The 19,772-nt window shown below is 41.2% G+C and overlaps 1 protein-coding gene across 1 annotated transcript in view; it reads right to left on the reverse strand.

Annotated features, from left to right (window-relative positions):
- The window catches only part of SGCD (sarcoglycan delta), a 423,838-nt gene that overhangs the window by 308,481 nt on the left and 95,585 nt on the right, over positions 1-19,772 (reverse strand). The gene's annotated exons all lie outside the window — the stretch shown is intronic.

The raw sequence follows: 19,772 nt of genomic DNA on the forward strand, positions 1-19,772 counted from the left end.
ATAATGAGTGATACATAAATGCCGTAAAAAGTTTTTAAAAAGTTATTTTGTAAATTACACCACTTGTAACAGCTGCGGTCGCGGACCGCCACCTTCTCTCACCTCCCGACCGCAGACCTCTGAGATCATGCCGGCGTCTCTTTCCCCAGAGACGACAGCATACATGGCCGTACTGCCCTGCAGCCTCTCCCAGGGTGCACGCTCTTCCCCGGCCTTAAAGGGCCAGCGTCTGCACCAGTAAAAAGTTCCCTAACCAATCCCCAGATCACCCTTGTCTATAAAAAGGGCTCTGCCCTCCCACCCCTTGCCTGAGCATTGTTGTTTTATTCCATTGTAAGTCTAAGCAAATGGTCCCTTAGTTATATCCTGCTCCCAGTGTCCCCGTATCCTGCTTCCTGTATCCTATAACTGTGTTTGTTCCTGAGCCGAAGTGCCTTGTTGGAGTTGTGAGTGTCTCATCTGCCACGTCCAGTTTCATCTGCCATGTCCAGTGTCATCTGCCACGCCAAGTATCATCTGTGCAAAGTGTCTGCTACACCACGTGTCTGCTGCTCCAAGTATCTGCCAGAACATCTTTCCAAGTACTCTTACCCTAGAGACTGTTATTGACTGTCGTTTGACCAGCTGCTACGGCGGAGCGGCCTAGTGGATCCTAATACCCCACAGGAGTAGCATGCCCTCTTGTTCAGGAAATCCTCTTAAACGTATAAAGCTAGGTTCACAAGAAAATTGTAGCAAAAAAATTCACAGTGAGAGTGACATGTGAACCAAAAGTGGACAACCTCTTTAAAGAAAGTTTTTGGAGAAACACCACCACTTTTGTATATGGCCCATGTCTGTTAGTGCGTCTCAGCCCCACTCACTGGAATAGACAACCCCTTTAAATGTTGGCTTTTATTTTATCATTCAATTGTCAACCCTGTTTTAGCACGAATTAAACATCTACCCGCAATGGTCGATTGCACACAACTGTTCACTGCCGTGTTACTGATCAGGGATTTTTTTTTTTTAGATAATACATCATTATTCATTCACATGTATAATACATATATTTATAAATCTTAACTAATTTTTACGTAAAATATCTAATGTTTTATTTTAGCTCCTACAAAGAAAGGTCAAGGGCTGACCTCAGACAAGTCACTTTACAGAAAGCACTAAAATGAGATTTTGCGGAGCAGTAAAATTCTGCATACAATTGTCAGCAACAGAAAAAGAATAGTATAAAAATGGAAAAAAAATCCATAATAAGACGGTTATCTCAATGTACTGTGAGCCTGTTGTTTGGGTTAACAAGTCACATTTAAAATGCATTTATTTATTTTGCAGCGACCACAGTTTAAAATAAATTTTATAGACTTAGTTAAATGATAAAATTCTGACTTGCTGCAGCCACCACTAGGGGGAGCTTAGGAGCTCATTGCATATTGTTTATACATATAAACTGTTTGCACTGAGTTCCTAAGCTCCCTCTAGTGGTGGCTAAAGTTAACTAGAACAGAAATGTTGACCTTTTCAGATGTGGTGTTTAAGGCTGGGAATTACATTTACACATCAGATATTTTAAATGAGGGACCTAAAGGTGAAAAGTCCATAAAGAAGTCACCTTATACAGAAAAAACTTGTGATTGACATCCCCATTAAATTGCATATTGATGTATAATAGAGTTCTGCTCAATTTCTCTTTAAGAACCCTTGGTCTGGCCGGCTTGTTCTTTTAAATTCTGAAAGAATCTTTTTGATGCAGGTTCTGGCTCTGCGCTCTTTTGCTTTTTATCTCCCGTGGCCAGATGTTTGCAGAAGGAACAGATGCTTATAGGAGAATGAGTAAGACTACACTGGCAAACCTGCATTTATCAGGAATAAAACACTATTAATCTTCTCCGAGTCAGAACGGAGAAGCTGCAGAAAGAGAATGTATTTCTAAACATCGTACCATTCCCTCTACGCCCTACAGCGCACACACAATGCACTCGGCATGCTGCATACCTGCAAGGATTAGACGGAAATTACAGAGCCAAGGACACACAGGCAAATTGCAACCAGCTGAGAAAGAGCCCACGCAAGGCTGGTACAGTGTTCTCTCCTCTCTTGAAAAATATTTTACATTATGGACTCATTATGGCAAATAACCTACCTTATAATACCTTAAAGGGCTATTCCCAGAATCGACAATTATCCTCAATCCACAGGATACGTGATAATTGTCTGATCGCTGGGACAATCACTATGGGACCACCATTGATCGCAAGAGCAGGGGTCCGGAACCCCCGTTCCTCCTCACTGTTCGACCGATTTAGGAGAACTTTGAATGAAGATGTGGTTGAGCATGTGCAATGCTGCTCCATTAAAAGTCTATCGGAATAACGGAAACAGCCAAGTGCAGCGCTCAACTGTTTCTGTCAGTCCCATAGACATTGGATGGAGTGGCGGGTGCATGCTCGATCACAGCTCCATTCAAGATCCTCCTCACTGAGGGGGTTGCAGTGAGGAGGATCGAGGGGTTTGGGACTCCTGTTCTTGTGATTGGTGGGGTCCCAGCTGTGGGGCCCCCAGTGATCAGACAATTATCACCTATTTTGTGGATAGATGATAATAGTTAATTCTGGGACAGCCCCTTTAACACCTTAACATACATGCGCGTAACAGAAAGGGTCCCCTGCATCCCCGGGATGATGATGGCGATACCAAATATGTAGAAGTGTTTTATGTTTTACTACATTTAACAATAAAAATGCTTTCAATTATTTTGTTTTCTATCGCCCCATTTGAAGTGCCATTACTTTGAAATTTTTTCGTCAATGTAGCCATATTAGCCGGTAGACTGCGCTATTGATTCTGTCAAAAAAACGGAAACCTTGCGTAACAGAGACAAACGGAAACCATTAGCAACAGAAGAATTACTATTGAAATCAACGGTAATGCTAACGGAAAGCTATGGTTTTCGTTTGCCTTTCCATTGTTTGGTTCCCCTGACGGAAAGGTCTGACGCATCCCATCACGGGAACCTAACGCTGATGTGAACAGGCCCTAAAGGCGGCAAAGCATCTTAAGGGAGGAAACTCAGCATTTGGTGATGCCTATGGGCTCCAGACTTCAGGCAGTCACTGACTACATCCAAGTATTAACAATAATTCTTATATTTATAATTAGGTTAATTTGTCGAATTACTTTCGAGCATGTGAAAATAGAGGGGACTATGTGAAAAAATTATCCAAAATTTTCATGTCAATCACATCTTGATTGCTTTATTTCAAGTCCATTGTGGAGCTGTGCAGAGACTAATAAAAATTGTGTCACTGTTCAAATACTTCTGGACCCGACTGTATATAGAGGTTTTTTTCTGTTGTCACCAGACTAATAGAAAGAACCATCAATGAAGATATAATTATTAATTATCAATCGGGAAAATTTTTGTAGATTTAAGACACGCAGAAATTAAAATCAAAGCCATGTCTACTGGTCGTTGCACCGCTTCTTTCATCTAATTTTTATAAACGTCGCCATTTGGAATGATACCGCAGTTAAAAGTTACAGATCTTCACAGCTGCAGTACTGCAAACTTTTCTGAGACAACAATCCATATGTTATTTCACCGGCGGATTAATTACAGATGGAAGTAGAAGTTCTGCATTGCAGATAAATCTGTCTACTCATTTTTGGTATTTTTTTCTGATATATTCTTTATTTGTGTACTATCATAGTGCTTGACTATAAAAGGGGTTGCCTGCTTCGCTCTCTGCTCTGGCTAATAGGGAAGGGTCATGCTGGTCCCAGTTTAACTGTGTACTGGTGGGGATTTGAGTGGGTTCATGCACCCCGGAAACCAGTGCTGGACATAGACAGCAGATGGCCCCCTTTCAATAACAGTATGTGGGCCCCTCACTCGCCATTAGCTCACCAAAGAACACCCCGCCGCCATGTCTCTCTAAGGGTATGTTCACACGCACTGTTTTCAGACGTAATTCGGGCATTTTACGCCTCGAATTACACCTGAAAAAACTGCTCCATTACGCCTTCAAACATCTGCCCATTGCTTTCAATGGGAATTACGATGTTCTGTTCCCACGAGCATTTATTTTACGCGTCGCTGTCAAATTACGGCGCATAAAATGACGGCTCATCAAAAGAAGTGCAAGAGACTTCTTGGGACGTTTTTGGAAGTGTTTTTCATTGACTCCATTGAAAAACAGCTCCAAAAACGGCCGTAAAAAACGCAGCGAAAAACGCGAATTGCTAAAAAAAACGTCTCAAAATCAGGAGCTGTTTTCACCTGAAAACAGCTCTGTATTTTCAGACGTTTTTGGTCACTGCGTGTGAACATACCCTAACAATTCATCAATAATTCAGAGCCATTGTCAATAGAGAGTAAAAAAAACTGCTTTTAAGATGACAGTGCCTCCCCCTACCCAAAGGTATGTTCGCCCCTGCCGGAAACATAGGGTGTCAGAACACATAAGTTGTCAAGAGTTTTCATTCATGGCTACCTGGATGTTCTCACACTACAGGTATAGGATGATTGTGTACGCAGCTTTTATGCTGCACTATTGGAATGAATTTGTGATTTAGATCATGCGGGAGGATATACAATTGTACAGAACAGTAGTACTTATATATCTCCTGTATTCAGTGGCAAAGCTCACTACCGATTTCCAAACACCAGCGAAACGCGCGTCGGGTCTGGCAGCGGTCTCCCCTGACGTCGCGTACCGGAATTTTTTTTGCCGGGTTCGGCCAAAACGAGTTCGGCCGAACCCGGTGAAGTTCGGTTCGGTTGTCCGGGTTCGCTCATCTCAAAGACACTCCGTTTGGATGTTTGTAAACAGAAAAGCACGTGGTGCTTTTCTGTTTACATTCATCCTTTTGACAGCTGGTGCGCGAAACAGGCAGTTCGCACGGAAGTGCTTCCGTGCGACCTGCGTGGTTTTCACGCACCCATTGACTTCAATGGGTGCGTGATGCGCGAAATACACGGAGATATTGAACATGTCGCGCTTTTTGCGCAGCGGACAAACGCTGCGCAAAAAGCACGGACTGTCTGTACTGCCCCATAGACTTGTATTGGTCTGTGCGTGGCGCGTGAAAACCACGCGGCCCGCACGGACCCAATACACGTTCGTGTGAATCCCCCCTAAAGGAAAATTTTGATGCTGACACTCAAGAGGATTGTGTATGTCCATCTTTTTGGTGGCAACAGTTTAGGGACCCTCTTTCTTGTCTCAGCATAATAATATCCTATGTGAGCCTAATATGGAGTCTGAAGTGACAAATACAGTTTTATGGTCATGTAGAGGTATCCTTGGGGTCACTAGTTCTCGTCATTCAGAGAACACAGTAGTCATGAGAATACAAGCGGAGTTGGTTTTGGAGGTGTGGTTAGAGTAATAAGGGGAGGGGCTTACATGCTAAGCTTCCGCGAGGCTCCTAAAAAGCTGCTAGCTACTATTGTCCATTATTGTAACATGAAGACATTGGCCGGCACTGTAGAGAATGACCGCTTGCTAAGTAATACAGAGCAAAATAAAGCACAGACCATAATTGGCTTGTACTTTATAACTAGAAAAAAAATAAGAAATAAATTCTAGCAAAAATCAATGAATTCCCAAAGACACATTAAGTTCAGTATGAATATTTGATTAGAATTGTATGCCAAATAACACAGCCGTATGTGTTGTGCCTTAACTATAAAGAACGCACACTTTTTTTTTTCCAGTCGTTCAGCCGCTCGAGGCTCCGTTGGGGCAATCAAAAGGGGTATTCAATTACACATGCCGTTACATGTGATTGATTTTCACCGTTGTGATTGCGAGCAGGCTCATGGCAAACATACAATCAATGAATCCTTCATTACCCGTGATGATATGCGGTTAGCCCACTCTCTACTATACACATGCAATCCATACTATGAAGATGAATGAAGTGTGGGCGGAAAAGAAATAGTGGAAAGTTACAGATTAGCACAGCATTTCATCAATGGAATAATTATCAGCCGAACATTTGACTGCAAGGTCCACGCGACAATCCCCCACTACTGTTTATATCAGAGACTTTAAATGCGCTGGGTGTGATGCCCATAGAGTTAATCTCTGTACAAACGAGTTTGAGCTAAGCACTTGTAATAGCTCGCTATAATATTTAGTCCTCAAGGGTGGTTTTAGAGCCAAATTTTGCAAGATCTCAATTTTTTAATAGATAATTGACTCAATTAGCATTGTTTCTTAAAGAGACAGTACTACACCTAAAACCTTAATTTCATGTACAGTTAAATACAAGCTATTATTCCCTTTAACAGGAGTTTTAGGCTAGGGACAAACAGTTCTGGAACTGGATTTCTGACAGGTAGTCCAGAAAAGTCACTGCCTCCATTATCACTAATTCCTATATTCACTTATACAGTTTTGAAACATTTACACACATATGAGTGAATATTAGCAGCTCTTTTTATACACTGCACTTTTATTATCTTTCTATGTAAGTGCTCCTTTAAAGGGAATGTATCATCAGAAAATTATTTAAAGCAGTTTTTTTTATTATGAATATATTTGTGTAACTTTTTTTTTATGTAACTATCCATAAAAAAATTCTCTGTCTTCACACTGGCCAGATAGAAATACATAATAGTTAATTTTCCTGTTTTCTGCAGTTTGGTTTTGAGCTTTAGTGTATAGACTGGGGCAGACTCAGCAGAGTCATCCCGTTATAATTAGAGTGTGGGGGGGGGGGGGGCTTAATGACAGATGACATTGTTCTGCTGGAGTACAACATATAGCAACACAATCCACAAAGATAAGGCTCTGTATGCAACATTTCTGAAACTCCATGGTCTCCGGGGGAGGGAGTTGTACTCTATTCACCAGACAGTTTTAGACTATAAGTACTGTATATATGCACACGAGCTTGCAACAAACGCAGCGTATTTCCAGCAGTTCATGTCTGTGTTATCAGTGTGCGTTGCGTGTTGGCATCAGTGTGCTTTGTGTGTAGCATGCGTTTTTCATGTCCGTGCAAGCACTTTTTTTCAATTTATTTTATTTCTCTGGATTTCTTTGTAACTGATGCGTGAAACATGAACAACACACAGATGTCGCCCGGGTGCTGTCCGTGTTTTTCATGCACCCATAGACTTCAATGGGCGACAATGTCCGCAAAAACGCACCAATATAGGACATGCAGTGAGTTTCACACAACGGAAACTCTCTGCGTGAAAACTCACGCATGTCTGAATAGCCCCATTAAAATGCATGGGTCCGTGTGCTGTCAGTTATTTCAATGGACAGCACACCGACGAGTATTATGCTCGTCTGAATGACCCCTTAGTCTACACTGACATATTCATCGCAGTCGCCATAAAGCGTATACAACCTGCTGTACTGTCTTAACAGACAATAAATGAAAGAAGTGCGTGTCTTTAATATGTCTGCCCCCCGGGGAATTCTTTAAAACAAAAACCCGGCTGAAGAAGACATACATTTCCAATCAATAAATTAAACCAGTAATGTCTGTCTATAATTATTTGAGCCTTCAAATCGCTATAACAATATTACCACTCAGCTGGTCAAATCTGACAGACCAAAAAACGACAAAACCTAAAAAATATTTGTATAACAGTTACGTTTCGTAACTAATTTGATGTACCTAAGGTCCAACATAAATACCATACAAAGCTCATTAGTCTTTAATATTAATTCCAGGCCTAGGGTTGATATATAGGTCATCATTTTTTGATTGCTTGTGGCCCCACCCATCGAGAGAAGAGGGGGTCCGAACCACCGGATCCTTCTCACTGCACCTTCCGCTATGAGGAAGACCTTGAATAGAGCAGCAGTCAAGCATGCTCCCACCGATCCATTCGATCTCTGAGAATTAGGCTATGTTCACACGCTTAGCAAAAACGTCTGAAATTACAGAGCTGTGTTCAATGGAAAATACCTCCTGATTTTCAGAGTTTTTTTTAGCAACTTGTGTTTGTCGCTGCGTTATTTACGGCCGTTTTTGGAGCTGTTTTTCTATAGAGTCAATGAAAAATGGCTCCAAAAACGGCTCAAAAAGTGACTTGCACTTCTTTTTCACAGGCGTTTTTTTTACGCGGCCGTTTTTCAAAAAAGACAGCATTAAAAAATGCCCCATCAGAACAGAACGCTGTTTTTCCCATTTAAATCAATGGGCAGATGTTTGGAGGCGTTCTGCTTCCGATTTATCGGCCGTTTTTGGCCCGAAAAACGGCCGAAAATAAACCGTGTGAACATACCCTTACAGAAACAGCCGAGCACTGTACTCTGTTTTTTTCCGTCATTTCCATTGACTTTGAAAGGAGCGGCAGCCCGCATGCTCGACCACCGCTCCATTCAGCAGTGAGGAGAATCCAGACCCCCATTCTTACAATTGGTGGGGGTCCCTTTGGTGCTGCCCCCAGGGTTCAGAAAATAATCACTTTTCCTGGTGGATAGGTGATAAGTTTTGATTCTGGAACAACCCCTTCAAGACCAATGTGTTAGCAGTATGATTCTAAGCTCATTCAAAGGCCGGATTCCCACGGGTCGGATACGCTGCAAAATTTCCATCCGGAATTTCTGTGCGGAAATTCTATAGCGTTTACACAATATCAATTGACATGCTACAGATTGAGAATCCAAACCATAGGTCAATTTTTCTGGCGATTTTTTCTGCAGCGTGTGGATGAGCTTTTTCAAATATTATCCACTTGCTACTACTGTAATACGCTGCAGAATTTCCACATTAAAGTTCCGGATGGAAATTCCACATTATTTCCATCTCGTGTACAGGAGGCCTTAATGTGGCTGAAGACAGCCAGAATTTAACTGTACATTTTTTTTTTTGGTTCACTTTAATAGATTGCATTACTATAAGCCTCATGCACACGACCGAGTGCGCCGTCCGAGTCCCGTCAGTGATCCGAGGAAAGATAGGACATGTTCTATCTTTCCTCGGATCTGAGGCTCGGACCATTTTTCACGGACCCGATTCACCCACTAATGTCAATGGGTCTGTGAAGACTATCGGGTGCCTCTCGGATGGCGTCAAAAACAGCCCGAGTGGCACAACGGTCGTGTGCAATGTAATGTAATCTAGGTAGAGTGTGGGTCTAGCCAATTTTTTTTTTTACTGTTAACTGACTTTTATTTAAAGGGGTATTCCTTATTCAGCCATTTATAGAATAGCCACAGGATATGCCATAAATGTCTGATAGGTGCAAGTCCCACCTCTAGAACCTGCACCTACTATCTGGAGAACGGTGGTCCTTCTCCATTCTTTCTCTGCCTTACCGGGTGGGGTGGAGGTTGCAGGATCTCCGGTCTCCAGATACATGTGGGTCCTACGCGTATGTATGCCATAAATGTCAGAGATGGAAATTCTCATTTAATAAAAACAGCAATCAATTACATCACTATTTTTGATTTCTACAGTAATTTGCACTGGAAAAATTAACTCTACGCTCTAAATGGTTGCTATGGGCAACTAGGCTCCATGATACATAAGGCCTAATGTGTCTTAGCAAATATCTTTTAGCTTTAAGTGGCTACTTATACTGTAAGTTCTTTATCTCTTCAAAAATCAAAGCTCATGAAGTGTTAACTACTCAAAACTGAGAATTTCGAGCACTGAAACCCTCCACTAGATTATTATTATTGGGATTAATATAGCTATTTGCTGAGAAAAATATATCTGTTCTAGACCATTATACACAATGTACTGCAGCAAAAATGCCCAGCTATTCATTAGGAGTGATAGCGTCTGTTTCATAACCTTATATACCATGTTATAAGAGAGATATTAGAGAAACACACGTCATGTAATGGACTGTGACTTGGCACCACCAACACCATTTAGATTGTAAATTCGGAGGGTATTGTGCAAGTATTAAAGGGGTTGTCCAGGATTAGAAAAAAGATCTGCCCTTTTTCCTCAAACAGCGACATTTCTGTCCATGGGCCTTGTCGGGTATTGCAGTTTAGTAATACCAGGAACAACTCAGGATGAAAAGGGGTGCCATTTCTGACATTTTTTTCCAATCCAACTGATTTTCATGGACACCAATTTTTCCCCAAAGTCAATGGAGACTGGAAAATCGACTCCATGTGTCCACGAGAAACATCCTTAGGGCACATTCACACGTGGCGGAATTGCTGTTGAATTCTGTTGCGGACAGTCCGCAGTGGAATTCTGCAGCAGTCGTTTTTTACATTTGTTTCTATACATTTTTAGGAAAGTTAGTTCAGACGTTGTAGAAAATAACTGTGTGGAAATTAGGCTGCGGTGCAGATTTTTCCCTCCGCATCATGCTCATTATGTTGCGGAGAAGAAGCGGAATTTCACTGTGGATTTCAGCCTTTGCAATACAAAAACAGAAATCCGTGGAAAGTCCGCTGTGTTTTCTGCAATGTCTGAATTACCTGTCAAATAAGCAAATGTTGGTGCAGATTCGTTGCGTAATTGCCCCAAATCTGCACCTACATTTGCAGCGGAAAAATTCCGCCACGTCTAAATGTGCCCTTACATGTAATGACTGTATCTTTTTTTGTCTGAAAATTAGACCAGACCACAACTGACCACCTATCACAGCCACATATCAGAGTGGGGTCCACGTGGCCCTCTACACTGAAGTCTTTGTGAGTTATAGAGACAGCCATGCCAGCAAATCCCTAACCTTTCAAAATAGAGAGCCACAAGCATAAGTGGCCACCTCTACACCTCTTTGAGGATGAGTGAGATCATCGAATAGCCATCTGGGAAGAAGGGTGGTGGAGGCCCTCTAGGTCTCCAAGGTGATAAAGGCCCTAAGGCATGTGCCATATGTGCCTGGAGGAGAAGGGGCACCATAGAAAAACAAAAAGGGGTTCCCTCTTATGGAACAGGAGAGGATTACACATGTTGTCCTATGCCTTGTAGGAGAGAAGAGCAAAATGACCTCCAGGCTACCGGTACTTCCGTGCCCAGCATAGGTTCACATTGCCTATTAGGGAAAAAGATGGGGCCCCTCATTCTCTTAATAGGCTGCGTATAGGTACAAGCACCCTTGGAAAGTGGTACGTTTGCCCCTGCAATGCTCAATATGCAAATTACTTCCATATTTTTGTTTAATATTTGACAGAATTTTTTGTTAAAGGGTTACAGAACATATTGCAAATGAGGGACTCAAGTCATCCAGACTCATTAAAAAAAAGTATTAAACCCTACAGTATTGCGGCGTGTGTGACTTGTAGATGCCGATGAGATTTTCACTGCTGTTCATAGAACTCGCTATTCCCTAAGCAAATAATAGGGTTAGCAGCGAGGTTATCCAAACATGCATGCTGAAGAGGAGTTAGGCAAATAAATAGTTTATTTTAATATGGACTCATCAGCATCTGATTATTAGTAATACTTCCTTATCTCAGCGTGGCATTTCAGGGTATTATCACATTCTCAGTCCTCTTATTTATATACGTTTTCTAAAGCCATCCCGGTCATTTCAGTATAATTTCCTTCACTGTGGCAGCATCCACCATATTTTAGTAGGTGTGAATAGAACAGATTGCTGACAATAGGCCCACAATAGTGATATTTACAGGAATATTATTCAATAATTTGATTTAAAGGTACTGATACAGTATTTTTCAGGCACATTGGCTGCTTGCCATCTAAGCATGGTATACACGCCATTGTCCGACAACAGATTTTATTCTCCACCATGTAACATCTCACACAGAGGGCACAAACTTTAAAGTTGCAGACTTATATACAATGCATATGGTGGTTGGCAAATTGGTGGCGGTAATTCACTTGCTGGTTCTACAATGGGCACAATTATTTGTTACATTCTCTTGCAAACAACTTTTTACAGTGGTTGTCTATAGTGACTTCCCCTTTAAATGGACTCTCACAGTCTTTGGCAGTGAGATGCGAACAGGCTGCCTAAATAGGGATGGGATGGTTCTCTCACACTGCACGGTAACTCCTCAGAAATCCGACACTTTTAGTTGCGGTGGCCCTCTTTAAGCAATCAGTCGTAGTCTACTCCTCGTGACTCTTGCTCTGGATCACAGCATTCAGCCTCGGTCATTTTGTCTCTCAGATCACGCGGCACTCCTAACACTACTGCGGCCTCAGATGATCAAACCCTGTTCATGTCACAATGTCTCTGGCCCACACCTGGCCCGCTCTGTCTGGGTGCATCACCCAGGCCACTGACAGGTACCTTTTTTCCTCACCATAGTCATACGCACAACAGCCCAGGTACTCCCTTTTGTAAATTTAGGTTGGCCCCTCCTCCTGAACGTGTCCGCATGGTGTACACACACATACATGTTCAACAACTTCAAGGGACCTGCCTACTTAGTAATGGCATCCGGGGCCGCGTTTCCCCCGCTGTCAAAGAAGCACCTCCACAGCCTGCCAACAACAGCATCTGCACATCCTGGTCATGTGACCACAGGTTCTATCTACATAACAAACAACAGCACAATACCATTGTGGTTTGGCCACTAGGTGACAGCAACACACTAAAATTACATAGAATTGCTGCTAAGAGCAACATTTAAAGACACATACTCAGCCTTTAGACTGTTATAAAATGACATAAATAAAAGAATAGTACAGTCACATCCACATTTGTTGCCCTAGGCACACCATGAGACCCACAATGAGTTCTGAGTTATCTTGGTCTCTACATGAACAGATGGGTTACAACAACAAAAAGTCATCATTACAGTACTCACAGGGGTTGTGCACCTGCTACCCGTCACACGGACGTCCACTACGGTACTGAATTCGGCCTTATACTCATTAAGGGCTCATTCAGACTAGCTTAATACTCGTCCGTGTGCTGTGCGTTGAAATCACTCACAGCCCACGGACCGATGCAATTCAATGGGGCCATTCACACATGCGTTGTTTTTCACGCAGCGTGTGTCCGTTGCGTGAAACTCAATGCATGTCCTATATTGCTGCGTTTTCACTCACCTAGTCGCCAATTGAAGTCTATGGGTCCGTGAAAACCACAGACAGCACATGGACGACACAAAGCCTAGACCGAGGGGTCGCTGTGGATATAGTGCTTTTGGACTTTGTAAAGGCATTTGACACTGTCCCTCATAGACGTCTAATGGGTAAATTAAGGACTATAGGTTTAGAAAGTATAGTTTGTAATTGGATTGAGAATTGGCTCAAGGACCGTATCCAGAGAGTTGTGGTTAATGATTCCTACTCTGAATGGTCCCCGGTTATAAGTGGTGACCCCAGTGTTCAGTGCTGGGACCACTATTATTCAACTTATTTATTAATGATATAGAGGATGGGATTAATAGCACTATTTCTATTTTTGAAGATGACACCAAGCTATGTAGTATTGTCCAGTCTATGGAACATGTTTGTGAATTACAAGCTGATTTGGACACACTGAGTGTTTGGGCATCCACTTGACAAATGAAGTTTAATGTAGATAAATGTAAAGTTTTGCATCTGAGAACAATCTTCATGCATCATATGTCCTAGGGGGAGCTACACTGGGGGAGTCACTTGTTGAGAAGGATCTGGGTGTACTTGTAAATCATAAACTAAATAACAGCACAATGTCAATCAGCTGCTTCAAAGGCCAGCAAGATATTGTCGTGTATTAAAAGAGGCATGGACTCGCGGGACAGGGATGTAATATTACCACTTTACAAAGCATTAGTGAGGCCTCATCTAGAATATGCAGTTCAGTTCTGGGCTCCAGTTCATAGAAAGGATGAAAAAATACAAAGAAGAACAACAAAGCTAATTAGGGGCATGGAGAATCTAAGTTATGAGGAAAGATTAAAATGAATTAAACCTATTTAGCCTTGAAAAGAAACGACTAAGGGGGGACATGATTAACTTATATAAATATATTAATGGCACATACAAGAAATATGGTGAAATCCTGTTCCATGTAAAACCCCCTCAAAAAACAAGGGGGCGTTCCCTACGTCTGGAGAAAAAAAGGTTCAACCTGCAGAGGCGACAAGCCTTCTGTACTGTGAGAACTGTGAATTTATGGAATAGTCACCGCAGGAACTGTAGATGGATTTAAAAAAGGGTTAGATAATTTCCTAGAACAAAAAAATATTAGCTCCTATGTGTATACATTTTTCCCTTCCCTTTCCCATCCCTTGGTTGAACTTGATGGACATGTGTCTTTTTTCAACCGTACGAACTATGTAACTATGTAACATTGAAAAGCAGAGAAATAAAATAAAGTGCTTGCACGGGCGTGAAAAACGCGTGGCACACGCAAAGCACACTGATGCCAATATGCAACGTACACGGACAAGACGAGCGCAAATCGGACACACTCGTCTGAATGTAGCCTAAAGGGTTATTCCCCTTGGACATTTATGGCATATCTACAGACTGTACAAATGTCTGATAGATACAGGTCCGAGCACTGGGACCGGCACCTATCCTGGAGTCAACCAACAGTCCACATCTGTCCAATAATCCAGAATATCGAATACTCTGGACTGTGGGAACTATGACAGCATCTCTGTGCTGCTGTACTTGAGAAAATTTGATGATAGCAATTTTAGGGACGCTAGCAGCAATCTTCCCGTCTCCTAGTAAAACATTTTATTACTCATACATCAATTAATAAGGCAAATTGTGTCTGTTTACACAAAATATCCGTAGGGTATAAGGCATAAAAAGTAAAAGACAATTCAGAAGATATTTAATTTGTAGATTAAGAAGTTCTGTGATAATGTTTCATTGGCCAGGTATAAAATAATGGTGGTGTGACATGAACGATAATGCACTCGGGCCATTTTTTGTCAGACAACCATCCATACTGATTCCTATAGAGCCATCCTTCTTTTCAGACCCAGTGCTATGGGTGGGAGAGGTTCATGTGGACCCAGTGTTGTATGAATTCTCCGCTCCAATTATGAGACCACTGAGGGGTTGGGATTGGCTGGATGCAGTCCCGATGGAAACGGACGACTACCTGGTGAATGATCAAATTAAATGTTCAGAATGAAGCCGGTATAGATTTTATTGTAGAGTTAATCTTGCACGCACCGCCAACCCTCTACTTAAATCAATGGGAGCTATGGAAACAGATGGGACCATTCTGTTATGTTTGAATGATATATTTTGTATTTTTTTTAAATGGACAAAAAAAATTTGAGCATAATGCCATGAACAATACACTGCGATAATGGATCTCCACAATATGACAATATTGGCAATTTTCAGTATTTCACCCTTACCCCATGGAAACTTTGCCCTAATTTGACCAGATAAGGCTCCGTGTGCCCTGATATCCTGCATTATTCAGTATATACACACTGCTCCACTGGTTCTGTACACAGCAGTAATTGATGAGTGGTCTATGGACCAGGGGGTACTAAAGAATGTAAGTGTTCCACAGAAAAGCTTTGGTTTTGGGTTTCCATGTGGCACTATAATGGGTGGACACTGGCACTGTAATAGGGGGACTATGGCTGACTCATTTGTAGTGGTTCCTGATATAAAAGCAAATTAATATTTTATTTCATTATAAACAATTTAACAATACTGCATTTTTAAATGCATACATGGCCACCAAAAAGAGACAAAATTGAATAGCAAAAAGTAAAAAATATCAACTTTGTGTCTAATACAAAAACTGAAATATAGATAGATAAAGATGAAAATGCTTCCTAACATTGGATTATAGGGCCAGGCAATAACAAATGATCAGAGATAAAGACCTCTCACCCTTGACCGTACAGAGAAAAAAAGTAATTTCTTTCAGTGGCCGTGACCTACAGAGATCCTCTGTACATTCTGCACTGAGCAATACAGCTAAAGTCAATCTATAAAAAAGATATTATTTTATATTTATAGGACACTGCCATGTTTACACTCTTGGTCACCTCTGACCTGTTGAGCTTACAATCTAATCCTTTAAACGGGTAGGTCCACAAAGATAACACAAACTAGTGATGTAAATGGGAGATAACAGGACAACCTAGTGTTCCTAATGAATAGTAGCAGAGAAGAAATTGTAGTCCTTTGTGAAGGAATTTATGCAGGATACACAAAAGATAACTTAGGGAAAAAGTTAAAAAATGTAATTAAAAAGACAACATAACAAAAAACAAAAAAAAACAACTTATGTATCGATCCTCCGGCTCTACTAATATTTTCTTGAGAGGACAATTCCTTTCATAGCGTGGGGTGCCCTCCTCTCTAACCCAGAGCGGAGTGCCAATCAAAAAGAATATCTCTCGCTCTGACGGACCAGACATGATTGGCCGACAATGCTCAACGCACTGCAGGGGAAGTGTATGGCCAGACATGTCTTCCCCAGTTACAGCAGTTAATAACCAGGGATTAGAAAATATAGACTTGTGTTGATTGGCTGATTAATTGCCGGCTGCTATTTAAAAAAGGGTTGTCTTCATGAGACAGCCTCTTTAAAAGGGGCAATTATCAGCCCATGGGGCATTGTGTGAAATATGAAGAGTCCCATTGGGTCGAGAAAAGCTAAAATCTACAGGATAATGTCTAAATGTTGGAACACCCACCAATCTCTAGAATGGGGGTCCCAAGCCACCTGCTTCTCATCACGGAATGATTGCAGTGAGGAGAACTTTGAATGGGTCTAGCATGTGTACTGCCTCTCCATTCAAAGTCTATGGGACTGACAGAGACAGCTGATCACAGCGTGACCCCTGTTCTAGTGATCATGCGGGTTCCAGTGGTGGGGCCCCCAGGGATCAGACCTTTTTCACTCATCGATAGGAATGTCAACTGTGGGAAAACCCTTTTAACTAATAGCGGTGAACTATTAAGGGGCATTTGCACCCACTAAACACCATTCAGAGATGCCAACAAAGAGTCACCATCTAGTATGCATAGATAGCATGCCTCTATCAGAATATGTGATACTTGTCTCCTGCTTTGAATGAGTCTACAGAAGAGAAAACATAAGAGCTCTCTTGGTGTTTCTCATTAGCCATACGGCTTGCTGACTGTTTCAGCTTGTAGCAAGCCTTTAAGAAAGGCGTGATCGTCAAAATGCAATGTATGAACGGATAAAAATCTATAACATCTCATTCACTACAATGTAACATCAAACCACTGAAATAAAAATAAATAAAACATTTGTGAACCAGGTCTAATGCAATCTAAAAGGCTCTGTTCACACTGATATACGTTCTGTTTTTACAGGATCCATGACGGATATGACGTATCTGTTTTCAAATAAATCCCAATAGATCATGATTGACACAACTTTTTTTGTAGACTATATTAGTATAAACAGTAAATGTATGTGAAACTACACGTTAATATTGTATGATCATTAAAACTTGACAAAATTAAAATTTTGAGACCTGATTTTTTTTTCCTAAGTGTAAATCTAACTTTTTCATCACATCTACCTTAAAGAGGCTCTGTCACCAGATTTTGCAACCCCTATCTGCTATTGCAGCAGATAGGCGCTGCAATGTAGATTACAGTAACGTTTTTATTTTTAAAAAACGAGCATTTTTGGCCAAGTTATGACCATTTTTGTAGTTATGCAAATGAGGCTTGCAAAAGTCCAAGTGGGTGTGTTTAAAAGTAAAAGTCCAACTGGGCGTGTATTATGTGCGGACATCGGGGCGTTTTTACTACTTTTACTAGCTGGGCGTTCTGAAGAGAAGTATCATCCACTTCTCTTCAGAACGCCCAGCTTCTGCCAGATCACGCTGTGACGTCACTCATAGGTCCTGCATCGTGTCGGACGAGCGAGGACACATCGGCACCAGAGGCTACAGATGATTCTGCAGCAGCATCAGCGTTTGCAGGTAAGTAGCTACATCGTGACAGAGCCTCTTTAAACTCATAGCAGCTCCTTTCTCTTTGATGTTTTGGTTAATGATGACAAGATAATGGAGTGATAATCTCTAATGCTCTATCATCCAAATAAAAAGCTATTCACAAACCACAAGATTGAAGTTTATCATCAGAAAGACATTTGGCAGTCAGAGAGAAACTGTTTGCGATAGAAAGGAGAGGATTTTGTTAAGGCCCTTTTACAGCGGCCGATAATTTTTATATATACCATATATATATATATATATATATATATATATATATATATATATATATATAATGAGAAAAAGAGTAAAGCAGCACAGCAACAGCAGTGGGTGCAGGCCTCCTAGGTTGAGGCTAGGAACCATTGTAAATGAAATCCAAAAAAATGAAGAGGCAGCACTCCAAGGAAATTGGTGAAAAAAAGTGGTGTGTTTATTCACCCCAGGCAGGCAACATTTCGATCCATCTCTATGGGATCTTTGTCAAGCCAATTTCCTTGGAGTGCTGCCTCTTCATTTTTTATATATATATATATATATATATATATATATATATATATATATATATATATATATACATACACATACATATATTAAGATCAATTGGCAATAACTGATACAAACAATGCATATATTATGCAATCCCTTGGGATATGAATAAAGCCTAAAACCAGCCGCTTTATACTTGGTGGTAAGTTTATATGTATTATATGGATAAGGAACTAAATAAACTTTACACAGCCAGAACATATAATCTCTCTCAAAGGATTAACAGCATGACAATATCTCTAATTTTAAGTTTTCCCTGAGCTAGTGGTTGGAGCCTAAATGCTATCATGTCTCAAATACAAAGCACACAAAGCGAAGAGAGCATCCCTCTCCCCAATCTCTTTGTAGCACACGCATAGAAAAAGTAGCAACACTGGGGTGAGATAAAACACTTAGTAGAGGCTGCTGCAGCATCTCTGTGTGTCTCTCTCACTCTGCTCCCTCCTCCTCTCTCCATAGACTTTTATGAGCAGCATGTAAACTGATCCCTCTGTGAGCTGATAATCCATCAGATACATTTTAGCCGTGAATTGAGAGTGAGCGATCAGTGCAGGACGCAGGGGGAGGGGAAAAATTGAGGAAAAGGCATTTTCTGTAATAAGATATATTACTAAATTTCGAATATTCGCTTGTACTATAGATTTATGCAAAGTTTGTTGAAAGGTTAATGACCATTTAAGCTCCTTCTTCTGGGGGCTGCAGACAGCCATAATTTTAATGGTATGCCTAAGCAGGGGATTTTAAGCTCTGTATTAGCAAAAATATGTTTTAAAGATATATTATGAAATTAATTAAAGCTTAAAACTCTCAAACAAAATAGTGTTTAAGTGTGGACATTTACTGAGCAGTAACAGAAAGGTTTTAACATATAGGCCCTTTACCTGACAAAACATTACCGAATGCTCTCTGAAATGACCCTATGTGTTTTATAGCCCATAATGAGAGGCAGGTGAAGGTTAGGGTATGTTCACACGGCCAAATTTCAGACGTATACGAGGCGTATTATGCCTCGTTTTACGTCTGAAAATAGGGCTGCAATACGTCGGCAAACATCTGCCCATTCATTTGAATGGGTTTGCCGACGTACTGTGCAGACGACCTGTTATTTACGCGTCGTCGTTTGACAGCTGTCAAACGACGACTCGTAAAAATACAGCCTCGTCAAAAGAAGTGCAGGACACTTCTTTCAGACGTTTTTGGAGCTGTTTTCTCATAGACTCCAATGATAACAGCTCTAAAAACGAGTTGGTAAAAAAATGAGTTGGTAAAAATGCGAGTTGGTAAAAAACGTCTGAAAAGCAGGGTCTGTTTTCCCTTGAAAACAGCTCTGGATTTTCAGACGTTTTGGTTGACTACGTGTGAACATACCCTTAGATGTGACCAAAATTCCTGCCCAAACACACACCTGCTGGCCCTCAC

This window comes from Rhinoderma darwinii, chromosome 3 (assembly GCF_050947455.1).
Source record: "Rhinoderma darwinii isolate aRhiDar2 chromosome 3, aRhiDar2.hap1, whole genome shotgun sequence".
Taxonomy (NCBI): domain Eukaryota; kingdom Metazoa; phylum Chordata; class Amphibia; order Anura; family Rhinodermatidae; genus Rhinoderma; species Rhinoderma darwinii.